At 38.0% G+C, this 22,849-nt stretch overlaps 1 pseudogene; it reads right to left on the reverse strand.

Annotated features, from left to right (window-relative positions):
* LOC100341467 (transmembrane protein 106C-like) overlaps positions 1-6,395 on the reverse strand; it is a 39,050-nt pseudogene extending 32,655 nt beyond the window's left edge.
* Between the last annotated feature and the right edge of the window lie 16,454 nt (positions 6,396-22,849).

The raw sequence follows: 22,849 nt of genomic DNA on the forward strand, positions 1-22,849 counted from the left end.
TTTCTAACTCCAGCATTTGGGGCAAGTCAGCTTGAGCATGTCCCAAATTGTACATCTCCTCCCTCTCTTATTCCCACTCTTATTTTAACAGGGATAATTTTTTCAGTTAAGTATCAACACTTAAGAACAACTGTGTATTAATTACAGAATTCAACCAATAGTGTTAAGTAGAACAAACAAAAAAATACTAAGAGGGATAAGTTTCAAGTTTTTCATCAACAGGCAGGGCAAGGGCTGAGCAAGTCACCATTTCTCATAGTGTCCATTTCACTTCAACAGGTTTACTTTTGGTGCTCAGTTAGTTACCACTGATCAGGGAGAACATATGATATTTGTCCCTTTGGGACTGGCTTGTTTCACTCAGCATGATGTTTTCCAGATTCCTCCATCTTGTTGCAAATGACCGGATTTCATTGTTTTTGACTGCTGTATAGTATTCTATAGAGTACATGTCCCATAATTTCTTTATCCAATCTACTGTTGGGCATTTAGGTTGATTCCAGGTCTTAGCTATTGTGAATTGAGCTGCAATAAACATTAATGTGCAGACAGTTTGTTTTTTGCCAATTTAATTTCCTTTGGGTAAATTCCATGGAGTGGGATGGCTGGGTTGTATGGTAGGGTTATATTCAGGTTTCTGAGGAATTTCCAGACTGACTTCCATAGTGGCTTCACCTGTTTACATTCCTACCAACAGTGGATTAGTGTCCCTTTTTCCCCACATCCTCGCCAGCATCTGTTGTTAGTAGATTTCTGAATGTGAGCCATCCTAAGCGGGGTGAGGTGAAACCTCATTGTGGTTTTGATTTGCATTTCCCTGATGGCTAGTGAACTTGAACATTTTTTCATGTGTCTGCTGGCCATTTGGATTTCCTCTTTTGAAAAAAAAAAGTCTATTGAAGTCGGCACCACGGCACAATAGGCTAATCCTCTACCTAGTGGCGCCGGCACACCGGGTTCTAGGCCCGGTCAGGGTGCCGGATTCTTTCTCGGTTGCCCCTATTCCAGGCCAGCTCTCTGCTGTGGCCAGGGAGTGCAGTGGAGGATGGCCCTACTATTTGGGCCCTGCACCCCATTGGAGACCAGGAGAAGTACCTGGCTCCTGCCTTCGGATCAGTGCGGTGCGCAGGCCGCAGCGCGCCAGCCGTGGAGGTCATTGGAGGGTGAACCAACGGCAAAAGGAAGACCTTTCTCTCTGTTTCTTTCTCTCACTTTCCATTCTGCCTGTCAAAAAAAAAAAATGTCTATTGAAGTCCTTGGCCCATCTCTTAAGTGGGTTGTTAGAGTTGTTGTTGTGGAGTTTCTTGATCTCTTTGTAGATTCTGGTTATTAATCCTTTATCTGTAGCACAGTTTGCAAATATTTTTTCCCCATTCTGTCAGTTGCCTCTTCACTCGTCTGATTGTTTCTTTTGCAGTACAGAAACTTCTCAATTTGATGCAATCCAATAGTTAATGTTGACTTTGACTGCCTGCGCCTCTAGGGTCTTTTCCAGGAAATCTTTGCCATTGCCAATATCTTGAAGTGTTTCTCCAATGTTCTTTAATGATTTGATGGTATCGGGTTGTAGATTTAAGTCTTTAATCCATGCTGAGTGGATTTTTGTGTAAGGTGTAATGTAGGGTTCTTGCTTCATGCGTCTGCACATGGAGATACAGTTTTCCAGCAGCACAGTTTATTGAATATACTACCCTTCTCCAGGAATTGGTTTTAGATCCTTGATGAAATATAAGTTGGCTGTAGATGTTTGGGTTGATTTCTGGTGTTTCAATTCTGTTCCATTGGTCAATCCATCTGTTTCTGTACAAGTACCAAGCTGTTTTGATTACGACTGCCCTGTAGTATGTCCTGAAATCTGGTATTTTGATGCCTCCGGCTTTGTTTTTGTTGTATAAAATTGCTTTAGCTATTCGAGGTCTCCTGTGACTTGATATGAATTTCAGTATCATTTTCCCCAGATCTGAGAAGAAGATCTTCGGTATCTTGATTGGTATTGCATTGAATCTATAAATTGCTTTTGGGAGAATGGACATTTTTATTACATTCATTCTTCCAATCCATGAGCATGAAGATTTTTCCATTTTTTGGTATCCTCTTCTATTTCTTTCTTTAAAGTTTTGTAATTTTCATCGTAGAGATCTTTAACATCCTTGGTTAAGTTTATTCCAAGGTATTTGATTGTTTTGTATCTATTTTAAATGGGATTGATCTTGGCAGTTCTTTCTCAGCCATGTCATTGCCTGTGTATACAAAGGCTGTTGATTTTTGTGCATTGATTTTATACTCTGCTACTTTGCCAAACTCTTCTATGAGTTCCAATAGTCTCTTAGTAGAGTTCTTTAGATCCCCTAAATAAAGAATCATGTCATCTGCAAAGAGGGATAGTTTGAGTTCTTCCTTCCCAATTTTTATCCCTTTAATTTCTTTTTCTTGCCACTAGCTCTGGATAAGATTTCCATAAATATGTTGAATAGCAGTGGTGAGAGTGGGCATCCCTGTCTGGTACCAGATCTCAGTGGAAATGCTTCCAACTTGTCCCCATTCAATAGGATGCTGGCCGTGGGTTTTTCATAAATTGCTTTGATTGTATTGAGGAATGTTCCTTCCATATTCAGTTTGCTTCGAGTTTTCATCATGAAAGGGTGTTGAATTTTATCAAATGCTGTCTCTGCATTTATAGAGATAATCATATGGTTTTTCTTCTGCAGTATGTGGTGTATCACATTGTTTGATTTGTGAATATTGAACCATCCCTGCATACCAGGAATAAATCCCACTTGGTCTGGGTGGATGATCTTTCTGATGTGTTGTTGCATTCTATTGGCCAGAATTTTATTGAGGATTTTTGCATCTATGTTCATCAGGGATATTGGTCTGTAATTCTCTTTCAATGCTGCATCTTTCTCTGGCTTAGGGATTAAGGTGATGCTGGCTTCATATAAAGAATTTGGGAGGATTCCATCTATTTCCATTGTTCTGAATATTTTGAGACGGAATGGATCTAATTCTTCTTTAAATGTCTGGTAGAATTCAGCAGTGAAACCATCTGGTCCTGTGCTTTTCTTTGTTGGGAGTGCCTTTAGTACTGTTTCAGTTTCTGTCTCAGTTATGGGTCTATTTAGGTTTTCTATGTCTTCATGATTCAATTTAGGTAAGGTGCATGTGTCCAGGAATCTATCCATTTCTGATAATTTCCCCGTTTGCTGGCATACCATTCCTTGTATTAATTTCTGATGATTCTTTTTATTTCTGTGGTTTCTATTGTTACATTTACGTTTTCATCTCTGATTTTATTGATTTGGGTCTTTTCTCTTCTCTTTTTAGTTAGTTGGGCCAATGGTGTGTCAATTTTATTCATTTTTTCAAAAGACCAGCTCTTCGCCTGGCTGATTTTTTGTAATGTTCTTCTTTTTGTTGTTTTTTTTTTTGTTTGTTTGTTTTTGATTGAATCCTGTTGATTTCTTCTCTGATTTTAATTATTTCTCTTCTCCTACTAGATTTGGGTCTGGTTTGCTGCAGATTTTCTAGATCCTTGAGATACATTGAAAGCTCATTTATTTGGTGCCTTTCTAATTTCTTGATGTAGGAACCTATTGCTATAAACTTTCCTCTCAACACTGCTTTTGCCGTTTTCCATAAGTTTTGATATGTAAGTAAATGATATCCTCATTTACTTCCAGAAAGTTTTTTATTTCTATTTGATTTCTTCTATGACCCAGTGTTCATTCAGGAGCATGTTGTTCAATCTCCATGTGTTTTCATACTCTCTAGGGTTTCCTGAGTTGCTAATTTCCACCTTCATTCCACTGTGGTCTGAGAATCTGCATGGTATGATACTAATTCTTTTAAATTTGCTGAGACTTGCTTTATGACCTAGTATGTGGTCAGTCCTAGAGAAGGTTCCAGGCACTGCTGAGAAGAATGTAAAATCTTTAAATGTAGGATTAAAAGTTCTGTAGATATCTGTTAGATCCATTTGGGCAATAGTGTCAATTAATTCTGCTGTTTCCTTGTTGATCTTCTGTCCGGTTGATCTGTCTATTTCTGAGAGTGGAGTATTGAAGTCCCCCAGTACTATTGTATTGGAATATAAGAATCCCTTTAAGTCCCTTAACATACCTTTTAAATAAACTGCTGCACTGTAATTAGGTGCATATACATTTATAATAGTTACATCTTCCTGTTGAATTGAACCCTTAATCATTGTATAGTGCCCCTCTTTGTCTCTCTTAAGTTTTTGTGTTAAAGTTTATTTGTCTGATACTAATATGGCTACACCTGCTTTTTTTCATTTCTGTTGGCATGGAGTATCTTTTTCCAGCCTTATAGGTAGTGACTTTGCCCTGCCATTTTCCCAAAGATATTTTCTACTATATGCTTTAAGCTTCCTATGATCTTTTACTGGTAGGTTTTCATCCTTTACCTTCGTTCATATTGATGGTCGTGTTTCTGTGTTTCTGTGTGTAGCACATCTTTAAGCATTTTTTGCAGGGCTGGACGAGTTGCGACAAATTCTTTCAATTCCTGTTTGCTATGAAAGGTCTTTATTTCACCTTCATTCACAAATGAGAGCTTTGCAGGATATAGTATTCTGGGCTGGTAGTTTTTCTCTCTCAGTACCTGGGCTATGTCTTGCCATTCCCTTCTAGCTTGTAGGGTTTCTGATGAGAAGTCTGCTGAGAGTCTAATTGGATATCCTCTGAGAGTAATCTGATGTTTCTCTCTGGCACATTTTAGGATCTTTTCTTTCTGTTTCACTGTGGTGAGTTTAATTACAACGTGTCGTGGTGAGGATCTCTTTTGGTCAAGTTTACTAGGAGTTCTATGAGCTTCCTGTACTAGGATGTCTCTGTCCTTCTCCAAACCCTGGAGATTTTCTGCTAGTATCTCACTAAAAAGGCCTTCTAATCCTTTCTCCCTCTCCATGCCTTCAGGAACTCCTAGAACCCGAATGTTGGTTTTTTTAATAGTATCCTGTAGATTCCCGACAATATTTTTTAGATTTCTAATTTCCTCTTTTCTTTGGTTTGACTGTATACTTTCCTGTTCTCTGTCTTCTAAGTCCGATATTCTCTCTTCTGCTTTACGCATTCTGTCTTTAAGGCTCACAATACCAGATTTCAGGACATACTACATGGCAGTTGTAATCAAAACAGCATGGTACTTGTACAGAAACAGATGGATAGACCAATCGAACAAAATTTAAGGCTCTCTAATGTGTTTGTCATTTGATCCATTGAATTCTTCTTTTCATTTTGATTACTCTTCACTATCACAGTTTCATGTTCTACTAGTTGCTTCATTTCATTTTGATTCCTCCTTAATATTTCATTTTTGCGAGAGAGCTTTTCTATCTTGTCCATTAAGGATTTCTGTAGTTCAAGAATTTATTTTTGAGAACTTCTTAATGTTCTTATCAATTTTTTGAGAACCGCTTCTTGCATTTCTTCTATCTCGTCATCTTCATAATCTTGAATTGGGGTGTCTTTATCATTTGGGGCATCATAGTGTCTTTCTTGTTCTTGTTACCTCGGTTTCTGTGTTTGTTTGGCATTGTGAAGATATTCTTTGGTTTCTTCACTGTGGTGTTTTTTCTCATTATACTATGACTCTAGATTAAGTGGACTGTCTGCTTTTGACGGATCCTTAGAGGCTGTGATGGGTGTGGCCAGAGTGCTCTGTTTGGGTCTTCAGGGTTAAGGGTGTGCCAAAGGTGACTCATGCAGTTTGTTCTCTCTCTTGCTTGCTCGCTCTCTCTCTCTTTTTGACTCAGAAGGGAAGTAATTCCATACAGTTGAGTGGAATTGAGGGTAGTTGATGTATGAAATCTGGCCTCTGTTTTTATTAGTCTGCTCTACCCCAAGGACCACACAAAGGGTCTATGCAGCCTTCAGTGTGGTCTCAAATTTCTCAGCAGTCTCTCACCGGGTTGCCAAGGTTACCGAGTTTGTGTACTCAGTGAGTTCTCTCACCCACCCTTAGATTTTCACAGTCTCAGTTCGTTAGCTCCACACTTTCACTAGGTTCTAACCTCCAGTTATTTCTCCCCACCAGAGTCAGGTTTTTCTGCTTGGCTGCGGGCGGGCGCTGCTTAAGTATGTCCAAAATGGCACCTGCTCTTTGTCTTGCTCGGCTTTGTAAGGTGTGTGGGGAGAGAGGCTAGTGTCCGTGGCGGTTCCCCTTATTTATTTATTTATTTTTCTCTCCTCCAGTCAGCCTGGTGAACTTCCCCGAGCGGGGCTTCAAGCCTCGTTCCCTCTAGGCTCTTTCTGCCTTTCCCCACCAATGACTCGGGTTACCGAGGTTTTTGTCTCACCTCCCCTTCCAGCACTGGCGTGTGGACTCCGCAGCTCGGCTCCCGCACCTCCGCTCCCACGGCTCAGCTTCTTCGCCATGGGCGTCCTTGCTCTCCCCGTAGGTCCTCCGTGTCACATCCACTCATGCTTTCATAAGGACCAAAAAGATGCCCTATGTAAAGTACTGTTTGATGTGTTGAAACTCACATTCATTCATTGAACAATGTGTAAATAGCTGACCTTACGTGTTGAATTTTGGAGTCCTCACTTTTAGTTGGTCCTGGGAACTCAATTCCTGTGATAGTCACAACCTAGTCCTTATTTAATTAACCTTGATAACGGGGCTTCATTTTAGACAGAATTTAACTTAATTTAATATTCTTAGTTATTGAGTGACCTTGGTACAGGGAAGATGTGTGTATGTGTGTATGTATGTGTGTGTTTAAAATTCAAATAATGGATGTTACTCTGGAGTTGGGACAAAAAATTCTCAGGACCAAGCTCAGGTTACTTTAAATCTGCTGGCTTTGCAGGTCAGATTGAAAGATGCCTGAGACAAGCAATAAATTCTTCATCTCTGCCACTTTAGCAAGACAAATAAGCCACTGAATCACCTCTTGTTTAGATAGACTCACCTATAGTTTTATTTGCTTTGAGGGTCTAATGTTTATTTTTCCCTTTCATTGGGGATTGCTTAAAGAGTACTATATGAAGAAAATGTTCTAATTGTGGGCCTGGCTTCGGATCATTGTGGTGCGCCGGCTATAGCACGCCAGCCGCAGTGGCCATTGTGGGGTGAACCAACAGAGAAAGGAAGACCTTTCTCTCTGTCTCTCTCACTGTCCACTCTGCCTGTAATTTACAACTGTGGAGAACTTTAATACTTTGAATAGTGGGAGCAGTTTGTCCCCAAAGCAATGTGTACCACTGTATCTGAAAAAGATGTGAGAAAATAAAAGCAAAAGATAAAAGTTCCTTGTAGGAAATCCAAATAATCTTATCTGAACTTCTGCTGGTAGAGCCCAGTTAACTGATGTTGGTCTTTGACCCATTTATACCCTTCCAGGGTAGGATAGTCAAACCAATAGCTTTATGAAATCTATATATTTTCTATTCATCTTCATATAATTCAGTTTTTATGTCTCTGTTGTATGAAGTCAGTTATATACAAGAGTGATTTTTTTAACTTTTATTTAATGAATATAAATTTCCAAAGTACAGCTTATGGATTACAATGGCTTCCCCCCCATAATGTCCCTCCCACCCAAAACCCTCCCCTTTCCTACTCCCTCTCCCCTTCCATTCACATCAAGATTCATTTTCGATTCTCTTTATATACAGAAGATCAGTTTATTTATCAAAGCATTAATGCCATCTGGGGATAGTGTACTTCACTCACACATCATGTGTGAAAAAGAGAATCAGACACAAATCATGCAGAAATGCAGTTAATGTTTTATGGGTTCATAAATCCATACTTGTGACTAACACTGGGGCCTCCAGTGGAAACCTCTAGCCGTGTAATTCAGCAGCTCCAAGGGTTAATTTTACCACACAGTTTGATCTGGGAGGTAAAATGCATCCACATGCAAATCCAGGCCATGGAGAGTAACTAAACACATTACTGCATGGAGATTTTTGAATGTGCTGTGATTAAACAACTTCATAAGGAACTTTTCAATCATCACCTGTTGGTTGTACAATGTACAGTATTCAGTACAGTAAGCCTTCTCTTCAATCCTGAGTGTTTACTTATGAGTCCTTTAAAGTTTGTGATTGACAGTCAGTATCTCATATGTTTGTATAAATTTGTACACTTATTCTGTATGTTAAAAATTGAGGCTAACCAATGTTAGTTGCACAGGTTCACGAAGCCACAAAGCCATACACTTGTATTCTGACTCCATGACTAATTCTGTTTATAATTTTGTTATCTATAACAAGGATCCAGTAAAATAATTCATCTATTTTTATTGTGGCATTCTGATAGGCTAAATAGGTGGTAACACACACTCCCAGCAAGTTACAGGGATGAGGATGATTGTGATAGGAAGTCCTCATGTAATACATGGCATGTGCAGTAGTAGAAGTTAATTGGGGCCGGCGCCGCGGCTCAGTAGGCTAATCCTCCGCCTTGCGCCGCCAGCACACCGGGTTCTAGTCCCGGTCGGGGAGCCAGATTCTGTCCTGGTTGCCCCTCTTCCAGGCCAGCTCTCTGCTGTGGCCAGGGAGTGCAGTGGAGGATGGCCCAAGTCCTTGGGCCCTGCACCCCATGGGAGACCAGGAGAAGCACCTGGCTCCTGCCATCGGATTAGCGCGGTGTGCTGGCAGCAGCGTGCCAGCTGTGGCGGCCATTTGAGGGTGAAGCAACGGCAAAAGGAAGACCTTTCTCTCTGTCTCTCTCTCTCACTGTCCATTCTGCCTGTAAAAAAAAAAGTTAATTGCCCACTATACATCATTACTAGGGGGAAATCCAAGACTACTGTTTTCTAACAAATGGACTATTTTGTGCAATTACAGTGGATTTCTGGAAGCCAAGGCTGACCTTATGTGGAAGAAGTGTTTATGACAACCTTTATGGTATGATTTAAAGGGACAGAGACTCTGACACCCCATAAACACTAATTCAGGTTCAGTATTTTTAAGGCTTATTTATACCAGATCTCTATAGAGATTTTTTAAAAATATATTTATTTAAAATCAGAATGGAGGGAGCGAGAGAAAGGGGGAGAGAGGTGGGGAGAGGAGGAGAGAGACTTCCCTTACAGACTAGTGGCTTATGTAGCAGAAAGCAGCAAGAAGGAGTTTGGGGTTCTGAGCTTAAGCTGGCCTGCAAAGATACTGGGAGAGCTTGAGCTAATCTATAAGTCATTCGATGTAACAGTGTGGACTAGGAGGTGTTTGAACTGAGTCTGGACTCTGAGATTGAACTGCTGAAAAGGTGGAGAGGAGAGCTTGGGAGGAGTGGAGAGAGCTCAGGCTGATAGCTGGACTCTTTAGATAGTGGTATGTAGAACAGTCGGGCTGGGGCAGGGCTGGTCAATGCAGGATGGGGCTGTATTTGCAGGGCAGAGAAATGGGAGCCTGCTTGTTGTTACATAAGAGGTCAGCATTGATCTAAAGCTTTTTTGTCTTTGCTCCTTCACTACCCTTAACCATCCTTAACATGGATTTAGAATCACTGTCCTAAGAAGAAGTCAGATGATTGATGATGTAAATCATGGTCTTTTATAGCCTTGACTTTTAAGCAAGTAGTAAAGGATACGGAGGCTATACTGTGTATACAATAAGGCTATTACTGTTCCTTTTTTGCTTTGGGTGAGGAGGTGACCATACGAATGGAAAGACTGGTAAAATTAAAATTATCTGTTTAAGCTTAGGGATTATATTTTTCATTTATTTTATAATTTCATAATTTAAATTTTATTTCAGAATATTTTTAAATTTACGAGCAGGAATTGTGAAGTAGTACAAAAATATTCATATACACCAGACCCAGAATTCCCTATTCTTAACATTTTACGTTTGTCACACTCTATAAACCACACCCAGAATCCCCTACTGCTAACCTCTCTTATTAGTATATTTGTTATAATTAATGAGTCACATACAGCTTCCCCTATTTTTTTATCCAAACTACCTTTGTACTTCCCTCCTTCCCCTCCCAGCCTCTAGTTAGATTACAAGGGCTAATTTTCCACCAAATAAAGAGTTCAAAGGTAAAAATCAAAAAGATCTAGTTTAGTGGGAATATAGGCAAGGACTATAAGAAATAGTCAAGTGGAAAGATGACCATTTCACCTATATGCAGTAAATTTTGAAGTAATCATAGAATGTTAACACCATAGTATGTTAACAAATTGGAAAATCTAGAAGAAATCAATAGATACCTAAACACAATCTACCAAAACTGAGTCATGAAGACATAGAAATTCTAAACAGACCAATAAAAAAAAAAACAGAGATCGAATCAGTAATAAAGACCCTCCCAACAAAGAAAAGCCCAGGACTAGATGGCTTCAGTGCTGAGTTCTACCAGACATTTAAAGAAGAGTCACAAATATACTGTTGATCTTAAAAAGATAATTAAAAGTGAATCTTAAGAATGGGGTGGGAAAGGGAGTAGGAGATGGGATTGTTTGTGGGTGGGAGGGTGGTTATGGGGGGAAAAACCACTATAATACAAAAGTTGTACTTTCAAAATTTATATTAAAGTTTTCTAAAAAAAAACATTGGACTGAGCAAAAGCTGTTGTTTCTAGTTGTTCTTTTTGTTTCTGCAACAGAGCAGTTTTCCCTGGTCCAGGTTTTTTGGATGCAATTTTTTAAATACACTGATGAATAATCTGCTTTTGGTTTGGTCATTCTTGTTAAATTTTTAATTGAAGTGTTCTTTGGAATAATTGTTTTTATATTTGTCATCCTTGGCTGAGGTTCCATTTTATCTGGCTATCCATGAGTCTAGTACTGCTTGCTTTTTATTTTCTGGGAATTCCTTATTTATTGTCATGACACCTTTGATTTTCTAGTTTTTGTATACTTTTATTCTTAAATTTATTTTCATTTATTTCAGTCATACTTTTGTAGATGGGGAGAGATTATTCACTCCTGTTAACTTGTCTTTAAGTTAAGTGCTTTCTAACCAAGAGTCTACTGTGAAATAAAAAATGGCTTTGTGTCTCTTCCTGATTTAGTTTGCACAAATACATATGTGTGTGTATATATATCCCTGGTTTTTTAATACTGTATATATATATATATATATATATATATATATATATATCACCAGTTTTTAAATACTGAAACCATGGAACAAATAATGGCAGCATTGGTTTGAACATTAAAATCATCTTGTCTTTTATAACCATTTTATATAAGAGAAAACTAAGTGTTAAAAGGTAGGAGAGAGTGAACTTTTGACTTAGTTTTAAGATGCCTGTGTGTCACATAAGAGTACCTAGAGTTGAATCCTGGGTTTGACTTCCAACTTCAGCTCCTTGCTAATGCAAATCCTGGGAGGCAGCAGGTGATGGCTCAAGTAATTATGGTCCCTGCACTCATGTGGAAGACCCAGATCGATTTTCCAGCTCCTGTCTTTGTTCTTGCCCATCCCTGGACATTTTAGATATTTGTGTCATATTTCAGCAGATGGGAACTCTGTCTAATAATAGAAATAATATAAAAATTAAGAAGGAGGACAGCTAGTTATTTCAGAGCTGCTGCTGAAACCTAGAGTTGACTAGCAATTCTCTGTTTCTGGAGAGAATTGTAGAAGAAATAGAAGCAGGGGGACAACTTTGTGGCCTGAACAGATTTTCCTAAGGATACCTGCTTTTCTGACCTTTATTGCTTGGAATAGAGTGTCTTCTACATTTATATTGACTCAACATTCAACTTTCAGAGAATTGGACAGTTAGAAGTCACAAAGGAAAGTAACAGCTGTTATAATGAAAGCAAAGAGATTTATTGCCAGACTTCATAAATTGTTGGCATACTTGAGAACAATGTTACATATGCTCATTTGTGTGTGTGAACCTTCAATTATAGTATGTTGTCAATATAAATATGTTTTGTAGTATAATTTGATCTGAGTGCTGGATTGTTTACTATTCCTCAGAACTCTAGTACCTTCCCCTCTCCTTCTGAACTTTATTTCATTTCTCTTACTCTTTTGTTTTTCCCTTTTCCTGTCTGTATAAGACAGCAAAGGGAATGTGGAACATGGTCAGAGCTGTCAAGATGTTTATTCTGTTTCTTTTATCCAATACCACCTCCTATTCCAGCTCTAGTGACAACTATCTTTTATCTATGGCTAGAATTTTAAGATCAAACCATGTACTTCAGAGCAGTAGAAAAGTGCTATTTTAAAAACTGGGAAACTAGCAAAAAAGGTTAGAAGAGCAAAGTGAGAAAGTAACACAGCTGCTCTTAAAGCTGCATAGGCACAAACTCTTGTTCTTTAGAAACAATCGGTAAACTGAAATATATGTCCTTTAAAAAAGCACTGTACAAGCATGCGACATTATCAGTCAAACTGATATATTTCACTCAATTGTTAGCATAGTCAGCTTCTCTGAAAAATCCAGAGATGAAAATAACAGCCATGTTTGCTCTGTAAATAGACTCATCTATGAGTAGCTTGCTCTGGATTGTAGTCATACTCTAGCATACCTGCTAATTCACCTTACATAAAGCAGCAATGGGCCAATGAAGAAAAGGGAGAAATCTTGTCTTTGAAGAGCATAGAAAGATGCTGAAATATTTGTTCTGTTGTCCTATCCCGTTACATAAAATACCAATTATTAGTAATGCCATAGTTTTCAAACTTATTTTTAATCTGATAAACTGTTTGGTTTGGCAAATTAAATCTTATGTGGAAACCCAGTATAGGAAACAGATGATAGCAGAGTTAATTTGGTTGCAACATCTCCAGAAGGCATAATTTGGAAAGCAAACTAGGTTATGGTCTTCAAGATGCCTTTTAAATACAATAGAATTGGGAGGTGTGACATATTAAGCTATTCTACAATCACACTTTTGAAAAAAATATATAAACCATATGTAGAATACTGAACTTCTGGGAACTATACTTTAAGAGGGACATAGACTCATCTAGACTTATCTAGAATAAGTGGGATTTGAAATCAGAGGACTTTCTGTTTTAACTTTAATGCATAATAATTATACATACAAATATTTCAGGGATGTGATGACATATGTATGCATGCATATTGATCAAATCAGGGTGATTATATCAATCATCTTAAGTATTAGTTATTTGTGATGAGAACATTCAATATTCTATATTCTAGCTATTTGAAATATTCAATATATTTTTTGCTGTAATCACTGAACTGTACAACCAAATAGAACTTTTTTCTTCTCTTTAACTATAACATTATCCAACCTGCTCTCAACTCTCCCTACCTGCTCTACTTCCCAACCTCTGATAATTGTTCTATTTTCAACCTCTATAAAATTAAGGAAAGGAAATAAATACACAGAAGAGACATCTTCACTCCTGTCATTAATATAGCACTATTCACAATAGCCATGGAATTATTCTAAATGCTCACTAATGGATGATTGGATAAAAAATATGTGGTATATACACAAGATGAAATACTATACAGCCTTGAAAAGATGAAATCCTATCATTTGCAACAACATTACAACATTATGTTAAATGAAATAAATCAGGCACTGAAAGAAATACTGCATGATCTCACTTGTGTGTGGAATCTGAGTTAATTTAATGGAAAATCTGAGGACTGTAATTTTTATTTTGCCTCTGCTGTTTCTTGCTTATGTGATCTTGAGCAATCTCTTGTCTAGAGATCTTAGAGAACTAAGGCAAAATTCCCTTATCTGTACAATGGGGAAAATAATATCTCACAAGAATTTGAAGATTGATAACAAAAAGAATTTATCAATTGTAAAGAGCGATATAAATAATTTACTGATTTGTTTGGAAATCGTTTGATGTGAGCCAAAATCAAAGGAATGATAGGTCCTTCAGTAATAAAGATTTTAGGATACATGGTAACTCTCTGAATATTTTAAGGGCTGAGAAGTAGAAGAATTAAGTTTTTGTTTATTTCTGAAGGTAGAACCTTAGCCAATTTGTAGATATATATCATGGATGAGAATTTTAGTTTAATATAAGAAAGAAATTTCTAATATTAAGTAAAAAGGAATGCCTTATAAATTGTAGAAAACCTTGTAATTGTACTTTTAGAGAGGCTTCTGAGTATCTTCCAGTCTGGGCTGCAGAACAAGGAATTTCTGTATTGAAGAGGATGTAGCACTAGATGATTTCAAAGGTCTGAGATACTTCTCTCATTCTACAAGAATGTACTGTTAATTTTTGACTGCTCTGTGTCTATCTCTTCTGATAACAGCAAAACAGCCCCAGGAGATGACTTGTAAACCTGGCATAATCAATCAATTAAAGCATCACATCCTCATAGCCTCAGCAATTAGATGTTTTAAGGACAGACATGTAGCCCAAATCAGGCTAAAAGAACTAAAATCTCAATTTTTGAACTTTCTTGGCTACTAAGCAGAAAATCATGGTCTTATTGGTAGGGATGCTGATGATAGAACTCCTGTAGCTGCCTGAGGAAGATCTGTCTGAGGATGGACTGAACAACAAGATAATTATTTATCAGTTATGGAGATTGTGAGATAAAACCACTTTTTTTTGACAGGCAGAGTGGACAGTGAGAGAGAGAGAAAGAAAGGTCTTCGTTTTCTGTTGGTTCACCCCCCAATGGCCGCTGCGGCTGGCGCACCGTGCTGATCCAAAGCCAGGAGCCAGGTGCTTCTCCTGGTCTCCCATGCGGGTGCAGGGTCCAAGGACCTGGGCCATCCTCCACTGCACTCCTGGGCCACAGCAGAGAGCTAGACTGGAAGAGGAGCAACTGGGACAGAATCTGGCGCCCCGACCGGGACTAGAACCTGGTGTGCCAGTGCCGCAGGTGGAGGATTAGCCCATTGAGCCGCAGCTCTGGCCGAGATCAAAACCTTATACCATAAATGCAATTCATGGATCTAATCATACCTGAAATGAAATTCTAGACTTTGCCGTTTGTATTAACTGATGAGGTATCATTTTAGCTTGAAATATTATTGGTTTTATATCTTAGGGAGTAACAACTGATATGTGTACGCATTTCAGGGAGACAAAACTGGAACTTACCCTTAAATTCCATCTTTGTCTCCGACACAGTCCTTTCTCCTTTAAAAATCGGCAGGAAGGAAAAGGGTATGGTTACAATTGCAGAGTCAACCTTAGGGTTGTTTGGGATGCCAAGGGCAGAATATTTTTGTCTTCTATGTACCTAGAAGATGAGATACTAAAAAAACTATTTACATATATTGTGGATAGGAAAAGACAATATATATATTTTTTGTTGCTGACTTTGTGCTTGCAGAGCTTTTGTGAGGACAGAAAGCTCTGTGCCAAATTGTAACCTGGCAAATTAGATAAAAGCTGCAATTGTAATGTTTTATTATTTTTTGTTTTTTCCTGTGTATAGAGAATATAACTTTGTTTATATAACACCAAGGCAAGACTTGGAATGAAATACCTAAAATAGAAAAAAATTATTTTTACATACAACAGCTTTGTGCTAGAAGTACTTTCGGCAAGAAGGAGCCTGAATCCCAAAAGTGTGATACTGTGATCAGACGTCAACCTCAGGTTTTGGGATGTGAGATGGTAGGATGAAGAAGAGCAAAAGTTGACTAGGAGAATGAAAATCTGAACACAAATATTCACCTTAGAATACTTTGGAAATATTGTAGCATGTTGATCTTCTCAGAGAACCTCCATGTTAAAATATTGTTGTAGGACTTATTTTTGTTCATCTTGTTCCAGCTCCTTTGAGTGGTACTGGCCCACCATGTAAATCAGTTGCAGCTATTAAAACATAGAATACCATTAGTGATTATCCCTTCTCTGAAATTAGTCCAGACTACTTTCTATTTTTCCATGTCACCTTACTCTTGACTTTCCTGGTTCTTCATTTCCTTGTTAGTTAAATGTCTTGGTTCTTGACATCTACTCATTTTGGATACGCTATTTAATTTTACCTTAGTTCTATATTTTGCAAAAAAGATTTTCTGTTCATTTCTGGTTTCATGGATTTGCTTTTAGGAAGAATCACATACTTTTTCTGTTCTTGCCTTTTCGTATAACCTCGTTATTTCTGTTAAGAAATGAAGTTTGCAAAACATTTGATTATTAATATGGTTCAGTTGTTTCATATGTTCTAAGAATGGAGTATATATTACTTTGGTATGTCTTTTATAAGATTTTAAACATTAGGATAAGACCTGTGCCTTCATTTTTGCTTTTGTATAGTAGATAAAATAATAACCATGCTTTTCCCAAATTTGAGAAATCCTGTTGATGATAACCGGTCCATATGAGGTGAGTAGAAGTGAGCACACAATGGATGTCTAATATCTATAATTAATATTGTTGATGAAATGTGTGGAAGTACTCTGATAAGACTACAGGTTTATGTTAATTATGTAAAACAGGTCACAGAATATTTTTCTGTTCTTTATGAATCTTTAATATATGTAGTGAAGAGATGAAGTATTTTAGACATGGATGTTTGATATTACCTTTTTATTTCTCCAGATCCCATAAAAACTCTATTTCCCCTGGGAGACTGACCTTTATGGACTGTGACAATGAATTCTCTTCCCCTTTGGCTTTTGATTGATTAAGTTGGTAGGAGGCACTGACAGGAAGTTGGAAAGTGGGAGAACAGAGGGATTGAGGCATTTATTTTACACCTCCTTTATGTGATTTGGAATTGGATTTTTTTCCTCTACAGATTGTCTCAACTGCTATATCATGAGTCTGCTCTAACTTGCAAATGCTGATTATTCCTCTCTCCTCTGTCTTTTCAAATAAGCATGAAAGTAAAAGTTCCTGGTCTCTGCTTTATCTATCTGTATTGATGTCCCTCATTTTTTTTGAAACATCATGAGTCTCTTTATCAAATTAAATCTTTCTTTTGAATATGTCCTCTGTTTACTGAGGTGAAAACCTAAATAATTCATTGTGAAAAAATGTACCCCATTATTAGAATGTGATTATATCTTTGAAAAACGTTATCTAAAAGGGGTATGTTATTTCTTCAGGTATATTTATTAAGTGAAAATTCTGGCATTGGTGTTGAACTATCCATTGACTTTAAATTTAACTCTGGGATTTTCTCTTGTCTTAGTGTTTGCATAATCCTAAGAACTGTGGCATCTGCTTGTGGTTTTTGAACTCAACATTCACTACTATAGTGCTTACTTGAGATAGTGACCAACCAACTGAGTGGTTTTCTCATCTTAGGGCTAAGAAAACCATAGTCAATATTTTTATTCTTGTATAAATCAGTTACATAATTCATATTCAGAAGCCCTTTAAATACTACTTGCAAACCTTGTCACAAATGATTATACTTGAGGCCCAATCAGGGCAAAATAACTATGTTGGATCAAGCAGTAAAATGTTTTAAACTTGTGTCAACACTGTCTTTGACTTGAATAGCAGTGATATTGTCTATAAAAGTAATGAAGAGGCAATTCAAATAATATACCGGATTCTACACTGAGTTTTCCAAAAGGATATTTGTATTCTCTTTTGTGAGATGCAACTTGATGCTATCTTACATTTCTGTCTTGGCTTTGAGGATGCATTTTGCTGAATTTCAAGCTCAATCACAATAATGATCTCATTTTTAGCTTTTGGTACAATTACAACCCCATTTCTCATTAATAACATCTAATTCTCTCCCTCCCCCTCTCCCTCTCCCCATTCACCTCTTACTCCTTCAAATAAATAAAAAGTAAACCTTAAAAATTAGAGCGTGATCAATTCAATAAGCATAGAGAACAGATCTAGATAGAGCTGGCGCTATGGCACAGTGGGGAAAGCTGCCACCTGCAGCACTGATATCCCATATGAGTGCCTGTTGGAGTCCTGGCTGTTCTACTTCCTATCCAGCTACCTGCTCATGCTCCTGGGAAAGCAGCAGAGGATGGCCCAAGTGCCTGGCCCCTGCACCCACATGGCAGACCCAGAGAAACTCCTGGTTCCTGGATTCAGATTGATCTAGCTCTGGCCATTGCAGCCATTTGGGGCATGAACCAGCAAATGGAAGATCTCTCTCTCTCTCTCTCTCTCTCTCTTTCTCTTTCTCTCTCTCTCTCTCTCTCTCTCTCTCTCTCTGTGTCCTTCTCTTGTAACTCTGCCAGTTAAAAATATATTTATTTCAAAGGCAGAGTTACAGAGAGGCAGCGAGAGGTCTTCCATCCTCTGGTCCACTCTCCAAATGGCTGCAATGGCCAGAGCTGGGCAGATCTGGAGCCAGGAGCTTCTTCTGGATGTCCCAGGCAGGTGCAGGGGCCCAAGCACCCAGGCCATATTTTATTGATTTCCCAGGCTATATCAGAGAGCTGTTTGGAAGTAGAGCAGCCGAGACTCAGACCAGTGCCCATATGGGATGCCAGCACTGCAGGTGGGAGCTTTACCCACTACACCACAATGCTGACCCCAACTCTGCCTTTTAAATAAAAAAAATCTTTAAAAAACAGATCTAGGAAGGCTGATGTTAACCATGTCTACCTGTATTAGTCTGATTTTTTTATTACTTAGTGCTTCTTGGAAAAGAAAAATATTTATTTCATTGTGAAGTTTAGAGGTTTCAGTCAGGATTAGGCAGTCGCATAGTCTGGCATCTATGGAGGCTGGGCATGGTGGGTGCAGAAGAATGATCAGATTTTGAGCCAGTAATCAGAGAATATAAGTCAAATTTGAACTCAAGGGTAATTAACTCCTTGAGTCATCCTTCTAAGGGTTATGATGCTACCAATGACCTACAGTTGTTCCACCTCCTAGCCACCACCATTAGATCAGATTAGGTCTGCATCTGTAATTCATCAATCATTAGCATAAGAGGTCAGAGTTTAAAGATCTGTACAAGTTTTGAGAAGACAAGTTCTTCTTGGAACAGTACCCAAGCATGCTTAAGGGAAGAAAGAGCCCGAGTCAATATGCTTCCAGTACTTTGAGAGCAACCCAGTAAGATGCCTTTGGTTAAACTAATGCCTTTTGGTACTTGATTAATTTGATTTTCTTTGTTATAATTCAAGCTCATTGTGCAAAACTTCTGAATATAATATACTTTCCATATACCATAACTAAAGGTAGAAAAATACACTGTTCATATAAGCTGAATAATCTGGCACTTATAATTCCCAATGTAAATTTAATAAAATCACTTTTTATTAAAATAAGACCTCCCACATGGTATGCATACTAGGGAAGAATCTCCTCTTCATGCTTACTTAATGATTCTAATCCAAATGAGAATTATGTTTTGCATTGTCAGTGAATCAATCAGCATTTTGGTCTCTTATTCTGGGGAGCTTAATTAGTGTGCATGCATTGCTGAGAGGTGGATTTATTCTCAGTGAGCTGACAATGTATGGTTTCAGAGGTTGCAAGCAGAGTGCCAAACCCAGGACTATGAGAAGTTCATCAGAGTAATCTGCACCTTCCTATGAGGTCTGTTGAGGACCAACATGTAGGCTTTTTTCCCTAAAAGCATGCTATTTAGCTGAAAATAAGCAAGTTTTTAATTTAAAATGATAGGGCTTCTAACAGTCCTTTAACAAATGTTTGTAAGGTTTGTCTGCATAGGATGTATTTAGGCTTCAAAATGAGCCTGTGATAAAATTTGGTCACATTCATTTTTTCATGTTTTTCTGTAAAATATTTGATCTACACACAAAATTATATGAAATGCATGTTAAAGTTATTAATTACAACAAAAAAACCACTCTGAACCATAAAACTAGCAAGTTACCAATACTGTTGAAATTCCCATGTTCTTCCCAGATCTATACCCCAGCTATATCTCAAAGGTAACTACTATTCTGAATTCTACATATAGTGTTTCCTTGAATGTCTTTAAGAATTCACAATATATACTCATGTGCTGCATAATGACATTTCGATTAATGGTGGACTGCATGTATAACATATGATATTGCCTAGTAATGTCCTAGCGATCTTTGTGCATATAATCTGAGTCACATAATGACAAAATCACCTCCTGACATATTTCTCAAAACAAATCCCAATTACTAAAAGACTTTATATAGATCCTTATATAATGTATTACTTTTTATTATAAAGTTGTTTAAAAATTGCATTTTGCTGCTATTATTTTGGAGTTATATGCTTTTCTTAGTCTGTATTATGTTACAAGCATGTTCTTCATTATATATATAGTTGATTTATTTTCACTGTTGTATAATATTCTATTACATGTCTAAAGAACATTTATAATGTTTCTATGGATATTTTAGGCATATGATAAGTAAGGAAAATATCTAGGGCTATAATGGTTGTATATTAGAATGTTCATGTCTTTAAGATAATGACAAGCATTTTTTCCCCAAAACATTGAACATATTTATATTGCCACTAGCAAAAAAAGTATGCGTTCAAATTGTACCACATTCTTTCCAAATCTATTTTTGGAAAACTCTTTTTAAAAACTCATTCTTTAATTTGTTGAATGTGTCATATCAACTTACTGTAATTTTTCCTTTAATTTTGTTGGTTTGTAGCGAGTTTGAGCATTTCTCGTATCTTTATTGGCATTTTTGGTTTCCTCTACTGTGAAATGTATGTGTCTCTCATTTTCATGTTGGACAGAGTTTTAAAATTTCTCTTTATTTTTAAAATATTGTCAATGTAAAGAGAATATATGTCTTTTCTGCTTTTAAAATTTTAGCTCCTGAATATAAGGGAGATCATGCAATATTTGTCTTTCTGGGTCCTGCTAATTTTACTCAACGTGGTATCCTCCAGTTGTGTACATTTTGCTGAAAATAGTAGAATGTCATTCTTTTTTCTTTTTTAAAAGATTTTATTTAAGTTACAGAAGTTTCATGTATTTAATATATACAGATTTAGGAACATAGTAATACTTCCCTCCCCTCCCCTTCCTCTTGCCAATGCTCCAGCTCCAACCTTTCCTCCTCCTCCCTCTCACATTCCCAGTCTTAATTTTTGCAAAGATCTATTTTTAGTTTACTTAATGATCGTATAGTTAACCCTACACTGAGGAAAATATTTCACCAAATAGTGTGACAAAACAAAACAAAACACTGTCCCTTAACAGAAGAGACAAGGGCTGGAAACAATCATTGAATCTCAAAATGTCTACTTCACTCCAATACATTACATTTCAGGTACTCTATTAATTACCTCGATAGGGGAAAACATGATATCTGTCTTTTTGGGACTGGCTCATTTCATTAAGTATAATGGTGTCCAGTTGTCTCCACCTTGTTGTAAAAGAGCGTTTATTTTTACAGCTGAGTGATGCTCTATAGTATATACCATAATTTGTTTATCCAGTTGATGGACATCTGGATTGATACCATATCTTAATTATGAATTGTGTTGCAGTGAACATGGGGGTACAGATAACTCTTTGATATGCTGATTTATTTTTGTTTTGGTAAAGTCCCAGGAATGGGATGGCTAGATCATATGGTAGATCTACAATAAGATTTCTGAGGTATCTCCATATTGTCTTCCACAGTGGCTGCACCAATTTACATTCCCACCAACAGTGGACCAAGTTACCTTTATCTCCACATCCTTGCCAGAATGTGTTTGTTGAATTCTGTATTAGAGCCATTCTAACTGGAATCAGGTAAAACTTCATTGCAGTTTTGATTTTGTTTCACTGCTGGCTAATGATCCTGAGCATTTTTTTTTGACAGGCAGAGTGGACAGTGAGAGAGAGAGACAGAGAGAAAGGTCTTCCTTTTGCTGTTGGTTCACCCTCCAATGGCTGCTGTGGCCAGCGCACTGCTCTCAGCGCACGGCGCTGATCCGATGGCAGGAGCCATGTACTTATCCTGGTCTCCCATGGGGTGCAGGGCCCAAGTACTTGGGCCATCCTCCACTGCACTCCCTGGCCACAGCAGAGAGCTGGTCTGGAAGAGGGGTAACTGGGACAGAATCCGGTTCCCCAATCGGGACTAGAACCTGGTGTGCTGGCGCTGCAAGGTGGAGGATTAGCCTAGTGAGCCGTGGCGCTGGCCCTGTGCATTTTTTCAAGTGTCTGTTGGCCATTTGAATTTCCTCTCTTGAAAAATGCCTGTTCAAGTCCTTTGACCATTTTTAACTGGATTGTTTGTTTTGCTGTTGAATTTTGTGAATAACCCTTTATCAGTCGCATAGTTTGCAAATATTTTTCCCATTCTTTTGTCTCTTCACTTTGCTAAATGTTTCCTTTGCAGTGCAGAAGCTTCTCAGCTTGATGTAAACCCATTTGTCAATTTTGACTTTGATAGCATGTGCTTCTGGGGTCTTCTCCAAGAACTATTTGCCTATGCCAATGTCTTTCAGAGTTTCCCCAATTTTCTCTAGGAATTTGATGGATTCAGGTTGTGTATCTAGGTCTTTGATTCATTTTGAGTGGATTTTTGTATTGGGTGTAAGGTATGGGTCTAGTTTCCTAATCTACATGTGGAGATCCAGTTTCCCCAGAACCATTTGTTAAATAGACTTTCCTTGGGGCTGACACTGTGGTACAATAGGTGAACCTGCTGCCTGCAGTGCCAGCATCCCATATGGGTGCCATTTCAAGTCCCAGCTGATCTACTTCCCGTCCACCTGTCTGCTATGGCCTGAGAAAGAAATGGGATATGGCCCATGTCCTTGGGCTCATGCACCCATGTGTAGACCTGGAAGAAGCTCCTGGCTCGTGGCTTCAGATCGCTGCAGCTCTAGCCATTGTGGCCTTATGGGGGGTGAACCAGGAGATGATCTCTCTCTCTCTCTCTGCCTTTGCCTCTCTGTAACTCTGCCATTGAAATAAATAAATGATTCCTTTTTTATAAGAAAGACTGTCCTTGCTCCAGGGATTGATTTTAGCTCCTTTGTCAATGATAAGTTGATTATAGATGCGTGGCTTGATTTCTGGAGTTTCTATTCTGTTTCCTTGGCCTGCA

Source organism: Oryctolagus cuniculus, chromosome X (genome assembly GCF_051225735.1).
Source record: "Oryctolagus cuniculus isolate XC-2025 breed Fujian yellow rabbit chromosome X, ASM5122573v1, whole genome shotgun sequence".
Classification (NCBI taxonomy): domain Eukaryota; kingdom Metazoa; phylum Chordata; class Mammalia; order Lagomorpha; family Leporidae; genus Oryctolagus; species Oryctolagus cuniculus.